Below are 12181 nucleotides of genomic sequence, written 5' to 3' on the forward strand. Positions count from 1 at the left end.
GACTGCAAGGCTAGCTAGCAGCAATGACAATCCACCTTCACAGGACAGTGCAACTGTGTACGTGTACAGTGCAAGCCTCTCCTCAGTTCTTCTCATTAGTGATTAGCCTCTCGTATAGAGCAGGAAGGGCCATATACCTCATACTGGTTTTAAAGCTTCTGCTGTTTGGATGCACTCACCCTGCATGCAAATATGTAACAACCCCTACCAAATTATTTCAGTGACTCTTTGTAGCAGCAAACCCCAGAAGAAGTGTGCATTTCATATCGCATAGTTCATTTAGCTATTTTTCCATTTCATTACTTGTTTTTGTGTTATGGTCAAGCAGAAATTCATTAGAATACCTGTTACTGTGCATAATTAGAAGCTCTCATTTTGGAAGAACTGGAAAATGATGGCATTCATCTGTAGCAAGTGCTAGCTCTTCTAAGTCTTTTAGATATTTTACCTTTTATATCACTTCTGCTTCCACCATGTGCTTTTTCAGAGTGCAGTCCACCTAAAACCAGCATCTCAAAAACATTAATAGTGTAAAAAAAAAAAAAAAAAACAGCTTTTAAACTCATCTAGAGATTGTGCCTCTTTATTTATGAACACTTCAACTAAATACTGCAATTAAATACTAAAAGACACTAGCGATTTACACAAGAACTAACAAAGCCTACTTTTTTGGGTTTGTATCTTGTAGTCAGTTGATACCCAAGTCACTGCAAGACCCACCTGAAGTTACTTCTGCTGACGAAACACCCTTAAAGGACTCCCCAGTTTCCTAATGAGACTTTATACCACTTTTTTCAGTTGTCATCTCTCCCCCTTTATCTGAGCATCCATTTTCACCCAGTTTCCATAAGCCCTGTTATCCCTGATATTTTCAGCACTAGCAGTTTTTGTGGAGACCTCCCTGAATTTATTACTCACTGACAGCATTACTGCTCCTAGTTATGCCCACAGAAAATCAAACAAAAACACACTTAAATGCATCTTCCCTTTCTTGATCCACTAGCTCAGTCATTACTGTAGTGCAAACAGATTGCTCAAAAAAGCTGTTAAATCTCCATCCATTTAGATATTCAAAACTCACCTGGACAAGAACCTGAACCAACTGATCTGACTTCAAAGTTGGATCTAACTTCAAAACCAGTTCCTCCTTTGAGCAAGGAGTTGTACCAGATGATCTCTAAAGTGCTTTCTAATCAAAGTTTGCTATGATCCCAGTAAGATCAATTGTTCTGAGCAGATCTGATAAGTTTCCTACAATATTTAGGCAACTAAATTGAGTCCTCTATTCTTGAAGCAGCTCAGGAAGGATACTGGTAATGCTCCCAACTCCTTATCATGGAAGTCATTCCAGGTTTGATGAACGTTGCATGTCAAGTTATTCAGTATTCCTCCCCACCCCTTACGGCACCTTCACTCAGTAAATGAAGTATTTCTGAAAGGCACCAGCCACAGTGGCACGGAAACCAGAAGTCAAACATCTAGCTAGAACAACGCTTTCCATGGCTCACTTATTCTTTGACCTCTCAAAGGAGAGAAAGACAACAAATTGATTGAACCTCGACAACTCATCTCATAGGTTTCCAAAAATGGTAACAACTTTGTCATTTCTGGCTATGACTGAATTTAAGTTGGCAAGTCTGCCAACCCTCTGAGCCATCCAGCCCCTCATGCTTTTCATTTTTTAGGATATGGTTAGATTAGCCCATCTATTATAAATATGACATAGCACTACCCACAAGCATTAGAGAGTTTTCAGCATTTCAGCTAAAATCCCCATTTTGGAAGGATTTACAGCTTGGCTGTAAGAGTGGCGTCTGGCTGAAACGTGGCATGCAAAGTCTCGCCATAAGAACCCAGTGGTTAATAATAAATCAATTTGGCTATTTTTAAATTAGAAGGCTGAAAAATACAAATGAAGTTTACCATTTGCTGACACATCTTTGATGTCAGAAGGAATGCGAATTCCACACGCCAACTCTTCAGCTGATGTAAATCAGCATAACTACACTGGCATCAGTGGAGCTCCAGTGATTTACATGCTGCAAATCTGTCCCTGTATTTATTAATGGAATACTTGTAGTTAGCTTTTGGGTCAAATCTTTGCTGTTGATGTAACCTACTGGAATCAACAGGGAGCTGCACTTAAACATGCAGAGAAAAAAAATATTTAGGTTTCTTTCTTCCTGCTCTTGGTTATTTAATTTTTAATTAAAACAATTGCAGAGACCAAGTCTAATCTTAGAGAATTCAGAGTATTTAAGGCAGCACATATCTTGCTTGGCACCATAATGAGATTTACAAGGCAGCTGCAGCACATGCATCAATCGCTACTTTTTTATCTCTTCAGATTGATCCATGTGGCAATCTGTGCTATTGTTAATCCATATCTACAGCACAAACCTATATTTTAGTAGTTTTGGAGAGAAGTCATGCTGAAACTTAAAAATCTCTGAGAAACGCAGGGCCCAAATATTCAGTATTATACACAGGACATTATTTTTGTCCTTCCTCTTTTCCTCTACACTATTCCCTACCTTCTGCTTTGTTTGTTTTGCAAAAAGTGCTAAACATCTCTGCCTCAGCTTCTTCAAACCATGCATGTGCAAAGTGTCAGCTACTGAAGAGAACAGCTAGTATCAAGAGAGCAAGATAAGGCACTAAAGTCAAAAGCCAGAACATCCAAGCTCAATTTACATCTGCCTCAATTTCCTCTGTCACATAGGGCTAGTTCTGTCACCTTTTGGCATTGTTTCCATCCCCTTCCCCTGCCATAAGCCAAATGGGACTAATGATATTTACTAAACTGTGTGGAGAGCTGGGATTTATGTATGACATATGCTAAACATACTATCTATTTGCATGTTTATGATTGCACATGCCATCATAAATGCAAGGTGGGACTGCCTTTGCAAATGCATCATTTTATAAACATTTCTGAAAACCTGAATATCATCTGGGTTGTTGACCAGATCATTTTAAAAGTAGTATTTTGCATTTATAGTGATACTATAAACACACTAAACACAAAACATTTACTAACAACACATGCAGTGCCTATTACAGTGCATGCAGAAAGCATCGTAGCATTAATTGATGTAATGCCCAAGATAGAAATGTTTGCTTGTTTCACTCAGTGCATTTCTTCATTTGCTGAATAATTCAGCTTCTATACAGGCTTAGCTGACCTTTGCTTGATAAAGTCATATTTCTAAGCATTTGCTTGCATTTGGTATTTTTAATCAGGTTCAAGTCCACTCACTGCACATCAGAGCTGAGAATAATGATGCAGATACATTTTAGCCAAATGATGTTCCTTATAGCAGACACTTCCCCCAAATCACTGAGTTGTTAACTAAAGTGTAAGAGAATTTATGATGCTAAATAAAACCAGAAAAAAAAAGATGTTTTAATAAGATGAAAATCCAAATGTTAAAATAATGAGCCATCTGTATGGGTGGCCCTCTCCTGAGAGATGCCAAGAGCTTTACCATCTGTGAAACATTTACCAGCTGTTTCCTTCCTTTTTCGTGAGAACATAAGAAATCCTTGCAGTTGGTGTTTCTAACTGACACATCCTAGTGAAGGAAACAGGTTTGTTCAACGTCAGGACCTCTCATGAAAGCTAGCCTGGCTGGAATTAACCTAATAATATCATGGTAAGTGCTGCTGTTCCCCGTTTTCAAAGGGTCCTTCCAAATAAATGTCCAGCAGGCCACAGAACACTCTGGAATATGGAATAGGCAGAAATCAACCTATGAGTCACAACTCGGTTTTAGAGAAATATATATATTTTTTCAATATTTGATCTGAACATTTCTTTCCTATTTTGCTTTTTTAAAAACCCTAATCTGTTGCAGGAATTCAGGATAAATTTGTCACCCATGTGAAACTCAAAGGCACCTGCAATGAATAAGTATAATGAAAGTACAGAACTGGGTCTTACTTCTTCTGCTCTGGCCACTGTTTCACATGCTTGCTATCAGCTTATCCCTGCAGCTTTTGACCCGACACGTGCCATACCTCAGTGTGAGTGAGTTACATACAGCCTTAGGTTCAGACAAACATGCTCTGAAAGGTTTTAGTTTGCGGTAGGCACAGATCAAAGGCTACAAAATAAAGACAAGCTAAATCTATGAAAGGATGTATTGGCTTGTATTTATTTGTATCCTGATGTGCTGTAGCCCTAATTGCACAGCATTTAATTATTTCCTTAGTGTTCTCTTATTGCATTAGCTGCCAATGAGAATTGAAGAGAATATAACTTAAGAAGCAGAATTAGCTCTTAAATTCCAAGTCGATGAAATTCGCCCATAGGAGTGATTAAGGGAGTTTCTATGAAGTATTCGGTTTTGTTTTCAAAAGTTAATTTTTCAAGATATTTGTGCAATGAGTTGGGGGAAATGGGGAGAATCAGCATCTGACCAAAGTTGACAGTGCATGTGATTGCGTGAAGAGCAATATTTGGTTATCATTTAAACACCAGACTGCATGATATCCGATCCTTCGCAACTCTGAAAACTGTAACAAAATCAGACATCAGTGGTGGCTTCAACACAATATACTAGCAGCACCTGTCTTGAATCAAGCACCATTTTCCTTCACAAGTTTCCTCACTACTTCCCTCACTCATTTTTCCAAAAAGTGACCTTGGGTGATATCATGAAGAAATTATGTGGGTTTATCATTTCTTTGGTGGAGGAATAGGGTCTGTGTGCATCAGGTATGTACCGATGTACAAGTAGGGATGCCGCTGAATGCAGTAGGCAGGAGTGATAATGTACCAGGACAGATTTTTGACATGGTACCTGGAGGGTAGAAGTGTCCTGTTCTGCTTTCAGGGGAATGTCCCTGCAATATTTGCAGAACAGCCCCAGAACGAATAAACTCTGTCACTGTTGACCCCACCCAGCACAGGGTGCATGTGCTGCTGTGCACATCAGAGGAACCCCAGGACCTCTTCAACTTGTACTCATCACAAGGCATCTTCCATAATCAGCTCCACATTATCTGATGGCTGATAACCATTTTTCAGGGGCCAAGTCTTCTCCATGCATGGGCTACCTATACCACAAGTGAAGTTATAAACCATACCCTTTACATTTTCAGTTGGCTAGAACCAGAATACAGATGAGGCAGCATAAAGTGAGGACACTTACCTACCTCTACAGCATGAGAGCACTGGAAGTCTTCATGACTCAATGACCTGCAAGGGCCACTACTGGAGCTGCTCTGCATCCTTCAGCAGTGAGCTGTAAGCCAGTGGATCACACTACAGGACACAGAATTCCTCTCCTTGAAGTTAGCATAACACTGAACTTGAGTTATTCAGTGAGAGCAAAATGTGGCTGACTTTCTGCATCTCAGAATTTATTCAGTAGGACATTAAATGTGTTTACCTGTATCGTACATAATGCTTCTTTCATAGATAGTGGAACTATATTGTTTATTCTAAAAACCACCAGTAGAAACATTTTGAAGGGACATGTACTGGCAAATAAATACCCTCACAAAGCATAACTAAAACACCCCAAGGTGAAGTAAACTTTACCCAACTAAGTAAAACTAAAAAGGATAGCCTCAGGGTCTCCAAGACTGACTACAGTAGCGTATTTGATACTTCATTTGTTATGATATTTCAATCTGCAAGATATAGAAAGGAATAGACATAAATGCATGATTCCAATTTGTCTGTGTCTTAAGAAACCATACTTTGCCAAGTGAATTAGGTCAGAGTTGTAGATACTTTTTATTAAGCCACTTCTGGTACTACGAAGAACAGTTCCATAGCTATCAAGAACATCAAGGTATGAAACAGCATGGATGTTAAGCACTAATGAAAATAGAAGTCATCTATGTCCTCTTGGGCATACCAGCTCCCCCAGTATAGCTTCCATATTGTCAATAAAATACCTGACTTTTCCTAAAGTTAAGTGATTGCAAAGAATGGCACATGATTTACTTTATCTTCTCCCACTAGTTTTAGAATTGGTTCTAATGCTGAATGGAACAAAAGGATGTATGGTTTGTTCTTTAAGAACTACAAGGTTCAATAAATTGCTCAATGTTTTAGGTTTATGTGAAACTGATATAACGATGCTCTATCGCCAAAAAAATGAAATCTCTAAAAGATAGCAAAAAGTTTGAAGAGTCCTGAAGACATTACATTAATATTTATTCCTGGAGAAACTGAAGCTTGAGCTAATAAAATATTTTCAGGATGATACATCTGCGCATGCTTTAAAACCCTCTAATCATCTCAACTAGATCGAAGTCCTAATGCTACCATAGCCCATGTGTTCCCTTGTGTTATAAAAGCCCTGGGGTACAGGATGCCATACATAATTTGGGTTGCTTGAGTGTTACCTGTTCAAAGACACACTTTCTTCTGGGGTCAATTGATTTTAATTTATAACCTCTGGTGATCTGAGTCCATAACATCTATACTGATGTGAATATTCTTAGTACAAACTTAAAAGGGGATCAGAAAAAAAAAAAAAAAACACAAAACACAAGTAATTCTGACTGCGTTACATATTGTGTTCCCCTGCTAGAACAAGATTAAGGTCATTGGCAGGTCAGACCATGTATGTGTAAAGTTTACATTGCAGATATCTTCACCGGTTTGCTGAAGTGCTCATAATTTCAGGCACTCAAATACTCTTCAACTTTGTGAGTATAGAACATATGTAATTAATCAGAAAGTCATTACTAAAAAAATGAATTTCTGTAGGTGTATGAAATCATGCACATCTTTTAGGATTTATAAGAAAACCACAGCTGAGTCTGATGTATCAGATAAATAATAGCCAGGTTTTCAAATTAAGCAACCTCAATTTTTGTTATTTTGAAATTAAGAAATACTATTTTTATTGTTATTTAAAAGTGATTTTCCACAATTATAAATTCCTTACATGGCAATTAGCATAGCATGCATTTACATGCATTTGTTTGCATATAGTATTCTGTTTTGTCTCAGGTTCAAGTTTTAAGCAACAAGTATTGCTCTGAACAAAGCCCACCTTGAATGCTACCATTCCACATGCAAACAAGAAAAGCCTCACTTTACCTTTCTCCATGTCTGAGAGCAAATTTTAAGCTCTGCTTTCCTGCTTTGAAAACCATAGCAGTTTTAGCAGTTAGTACTTCTAAATGACACCAGTTAGTGTTCAGCATATAAATTCTAGATTATAAAAGTGGTTTGTAACCACAGTCTCTCTTCTGTGTTCCAGGAAATGCTTTGACTGCTGTAAGCCATGCAGCAGGTTAGTAAGAATTTGTCAGACTGGACTCCAAGTAACACCAGGGCAACACGGGTAAGGTTACTGATGATTTAGTAGGCTGCATGTTGCTCCTGGTTAGAAGGCATTTGAGGCATAGATGTAAACGCAAAGAACCCAAGCACTCAGAGTGGCTAAAGATACAATTTTGCTTGTTGGAAGAGTACCTGTTTTAACGAGATCATCCTAGCATCTTGGAAAAATTCCAGCATAGGTAATTGCATTGTTTTAGCAAATTCTCCCTCCATTTCCAGTTAGGAAAGGTATTCATCATTTTTGCTTTAACTCCTCTGCTGCTCCCATGATAGAGGGAAAAAAAGCAGCACTTGATACTGATGAACCTTTTGGCACAGAAGTGGAAACCCAGGGTTGCTAAGTAGGTAATGGTGAATACAAACATTTTAAATGAAGACGACAGCACAGTTCACTCAAAAACAAGTGCTACCCTGCCACAAACCACCAGAACTATTCCTAGCATAAGGCAAAGAGAAACAGAGGGTCACCCCAAGTACTGGTGCTTCACCACTACAGAATACCAATTGCATTATGTGATTAGGAACATGGGCATTGCATTAGGTAACCTTAAGGAGCAAGGAAAGCTCTTGTTCTTCCTTTCTCCAGCTGCAGTTAACATGGATGTGTAATTATTCGGAGAACTGCCACTAAGCAAGAGAACAGACTCAATCCCCATATTTGTGTGGTAGCCTGTGGTGAATGTGTCTATAAACCCCTTAAGTCCATGTGCATCCTCTGCAATCAGTGGCACTGTAAGACAAGTCACTGTCTTCCAGTGGATGCATTGAAGGCTGAGCCAACCACATCAACAGAGACCACACTCCAGCCTTTCTTCCCAGCTGGGAATTCCAACCAAGTAGGTGTTTTGGGGTTGTCCTTGACCAACACATTTCATGTAACAAGAACACCACTGTGTAATTTACATGTTTCAGTGCACTCAAAAGACTATCATCTCTTCTGGTCCAAAGGGTCCGCAACACAAGGTCTATAGGATAGGAGTAGTGATGTGTTGCAGGCAGAAGGACATTTCTTCCTTAGTATTTTTATGTGGATGGCTAAACTGGAGCTTTTTGGAAAAAGCCCTCTAAAAGCACTTCTGACTTTCCTGACCCTGTCCTGCTCTTATTGATATAATAATTACGATCTTGTGCATCTTAATTTTCTCCATTGAGAGTCTTATGCCGATTCACAGACCAGGTGCTGTGTAGGTGGGTGCTGTGTGGGTTTCCCCTCTGCTCAGATGCCTGAACTACAAGAGCTAAGCATCATGTTCAGCCAGGCCTGAACACCCTTTGAGCCAAGATTAACAATCTGTGCCAAACTATGGAAGCAGCCTGGGATCAAAAACCTTTTTTAAACTTTTGTTAATATCTAGCTATATAAATAGTACAAATCTGTCCATAACACAGTCAGGCAATCTTACAACTTATTTGTCATAATGTCATTGAACAGTAGACATCTAGCCTTGATCTCAGAAATTTCTGATTTAACTCAACTGATTTCAACATTAAAGTATCAGAAATCCATCAGGAAAAACAAACAAACAAAAACAAAACCAAGAACTATAGTTTTTCACTTCCCGAAGAACTCATTTGTGAGCTACTAGTTGCTGTTTTCAAAATTCAAAGGATGTTCTACTTTTTATCTTTTGCTATTCTTCATTAATTAATCAACTCCAACAGTCTTCCTCCAAAAGGACACTGTCATGGCACCACCATATTTCCCAGTGGTTATCAGTGGGAAGGCACCTACAGCTTAACTGAACTCCATTTCTGTAATGCTTTAGTATTCCACCAAAGTAGTATGAAACTATTACTTGCTTCTCTACTGTCATTCCCCCTTATACAGAGTTTGTGATGAATAAAAATAAAAACATAAAATGCAAATAGGACTCAAAAGTACATTTAGTATCAGATTGCCTCTAAACCCACTGCAGCTTTTTGCAGAACTATACCCATGTTCTCCCAAGTTCTCGGGCACATCTGGAGTTTCACAGTTTTGGATCAAACCAGATGACAGCAGTCTGTCAAAAGACAGCCAGAAGCCCATCAAACAGATATGCAAAAGAATTCAATGAAAAAAAAAAACTTTTGAACCCAAAATAGAATTTTCTGTAAAGCAGAAATAGTTCCTTTTTCCAAACTTTCTTTCAGGGAAAGGACAGAAAGATAAATCTTTGTCTGAAAACAACACATTGGCTGTACTGTTGACACAGTCTTTGGAAATAGAAAGACAAGAGCTGTACAACCATTTTACTCTTGTGAAAGCAACATTCTCCTTGCACAAGATGAGAAAATAGGACTGAAACCACACCAGGATCTGTGATCACCTTTGGGGGACACAGTTCTGACCCAAAGGTTTTATGCTTTCAGTACAGAAAACCTTAATTTACTCAAGACATAGTTTTGGACTAGACACCCAGCTGAGCTTGTTCAGGAAGAGCTTCTGGCTTGTTCTGAGAGATGGTGGTTCAGACCTCTGTATTTGGCCTTAGAAATTTAATTGTACCTAAATTAAGGCTGAAAACTGATCAGGTTGGATTTAAGCCTAGTGTGACTCTGGAACAGAGATTTTGAGCTCTGTCCTTTATTAGTACTTTTCCAAACTGATTTTTTGGCAATCCTTTAATTTTTGCACCCAGTTTTCCCTGCAAATGAGCAGTGAAATTCCAAAGGACTCTATCAGGAGTTAAAATCACTCAGTATATATTTGCCAGCGCATGCAGTGTTTATTTTTAAACAGTGCCAAAAGTGTTTATAGATAGAAACAACAGGACAACCCATAATTAAATAACTGTTTCTGCTACATCTGCTATTTAGCAACTTGAAGGAAAATAATTTCCTAACAACAAATAGGAATGGTCAAGAAAGCTCTCAAGTTTGGGCCCATTATTACCATATAAAACAACATATTAGTTGCTTAGCTACCAATCATAAAAGAAGCCCAATTAAAAATGAAAGAATCTTAACTAGCTGCATGGAATATAAAAGTGAAAAGTTAAAAGCTGTCAGGTGGTTAGTGGAAAGAATACTGAAAAGTGATTGACAAACTGGGCTTGCTTTGCTTCAAATTTGGCTTTGATTCAATAAATGATTGACACACTGATGTCGTCTGAAATAGCAGATTGTGCTTTGGAGAGGCTATTTAGCAGCCCATTGATTGACAGGTTACTAAAATTGTCCCATGGACAGAGGTAACCAAACAGAGCTATATTTTGACAGGTGTTGTTTTTTTTTCTTTCACCTGTATTTACTATACAGTTTATATTAAAAGCAGAAGTAGAGAAAGGCCCATAAAAGTGTCATTCAATTTCCATGAAAATGGCTTGATACCCTCATTTTGTAACATTGTTCCACAAAACTGGATTTCCATTCATCCATTAAGTATACTGTCTTTTGTGGAGGACTCTTAGAGAGTCCAACTGAATGGCCTCAGACTTTTTATTTTTAAGAAACGGAGCCATACCTTTGCAAATGGAAGTGTTTGTCCATTTGCACACAGAGCACCCTCACCCAGGGAAGGCAGGAACAAGTGACATCGCTAAACAGGCTTCCTATCTGGCACCACGTGGTGAAGCAAAGCTGAGGAGGGACAAGGTGTCTTCCCAATGCTTGGCCTCACCAGTTCCCATAATCCAAGGGTGGACTGGTACCTAAGTGAGATCTGTAAGATTTAGAAGAACTCAATCTCTTCTGAAGAGAATGCAAGGCAGCACATGAGGATGCAAGGAATTTTGCCACTAGTAACACAGATGGTTTCAGATAGTTTGCTATTGTAGGAACAAAGAAAAAGCAATTCTGACCACTGATGATAATTAAAAAATTTTGTGACTTTTTTTTTGTTTTAATTAGGGGAGGATCGCCACCCAGCACTTTACATGGGTAAGCATGAATGCCATACTATTCCTCTCCACTGTTAGCTTGCAAACTCTCCCAAGATCTAGTTCTCAAAGTATATTTGCACTCTTGCATTTTTGACACTTTTAATAGAAAGCCAGTTACCCCCAGTAAGCATTAAGTCTTTCTAGCTTCTAAGTAACCTCCCTCTTCTGTTGCCCTAAAATTCCCATTTGGAAGGATGCTACCTACATTGTCTCAAAGTTTTTATTCTTGACACTTCAGACTTCCACATGACTTTAACATTCCTGATCTGTTCCTGCTGTGACTCTCAGTCATTTATACAGAATATTCTTTCCTTTCTATCTTCAATTTTTAAACTGTATACAGTTCACTGATAAAACTCCACCCCGGTTAACCTAAAGAAGTTTGCATGCTGGTTGCAGGCCAACCAGTAAGTAGGAGCATTCTTATCTGTGGGGTAAGTAACACCAGTTGGGCACCTCAGTATGCAAGTTGCTCCCTCCAAGCACAGAAGGAAAGAAAGAGTTTCCTTCAGAGACTCTTTCACAGCCTGTGCTTTCACCAGACCCCACAGCAAACACAAGAAATTCTTTCCAACAACTGCTTACCTGACAGAGAGAGCCAGGACAGGAGCCCCATCCAAAGGCAGCAAACAACCCCAAGCAGAGCCCCCACAAGCTCAACCCTACAGTTACAGGATGCCCCTGGAAGCCCACCTAAATAATCTCCTGCTCCCCAGCAGCTGCTGCTTGTTAGGGCAGCTTGTGGCCTCTATTGTAAGCACCTGCAGAGGACCTGGTGCATCCAGAAATGCAAACCCAGGCTTCTGGGCTTAGAGTACAAATATTTTTCACTGACATTCAGAATTATATATATACACATGTATATAAATATATATATATAAAGTTCTTCTGTAGAAAGAAAACTGCTATTTCTATTTTTTCCTATCTATAGCTTTCACATGGAGTTATTGCTATTTGCTGTATGAAAACTTTGTTCTTTATGTTATTAAGGGGGTTGCTTTATAAA

At 38.8% G+C, this 12181-nt stretch overlaps 1 long non-coding RNA gene across 5 annotated transcripts in view; it reads right to left on the reverse strand.

Annotated features, from left to right (window-relative positions):
- LOC101798355 (uncharacterized) overlaps window positions 1-11836 on the reverse strand; it is a 258592-nt gene extending 246756 nt beyond the window's left edge. For 3 of the 5 annotated variants that reach the window (XR_011804399.1, XR_011804400.1, XR_011804398.1), the window contains exons 1-2: window positions 11761-11836; window positions 10758-10955 (exon numbers count right to left, since the gene is read on the reverse strand). This is a non-coding gene — a long non-coding RNA (uncharacterized lncRNA). The remainder of the gene's footprint in view (window positions 1-10757; window positions 10956-11760) is intronic. The other 2 variants (XR_011804402.1, XR_011804401.1) reach the window with 1 other exon arrangement.
- Window positions 11837-12181: the final 345 nt, after the last annotated feature.

This window comes from Anas platyrhynchos, chromosome 21 (genome assembly GCF_047663525.1).
Source record: "Anas platyrhynchos isolate ZD024472 breed Pekin duck chromosome 21, IASCAAS_PekinDuck_T2T, whole genome shotgun sequence".
Taxonomy (NCBI): domain Eukaryota; kingdom Metazoa; phylum Chordata; class Aves; order Anseriformes; family Anatidae; genus Anas; species Anas platyrhynchos.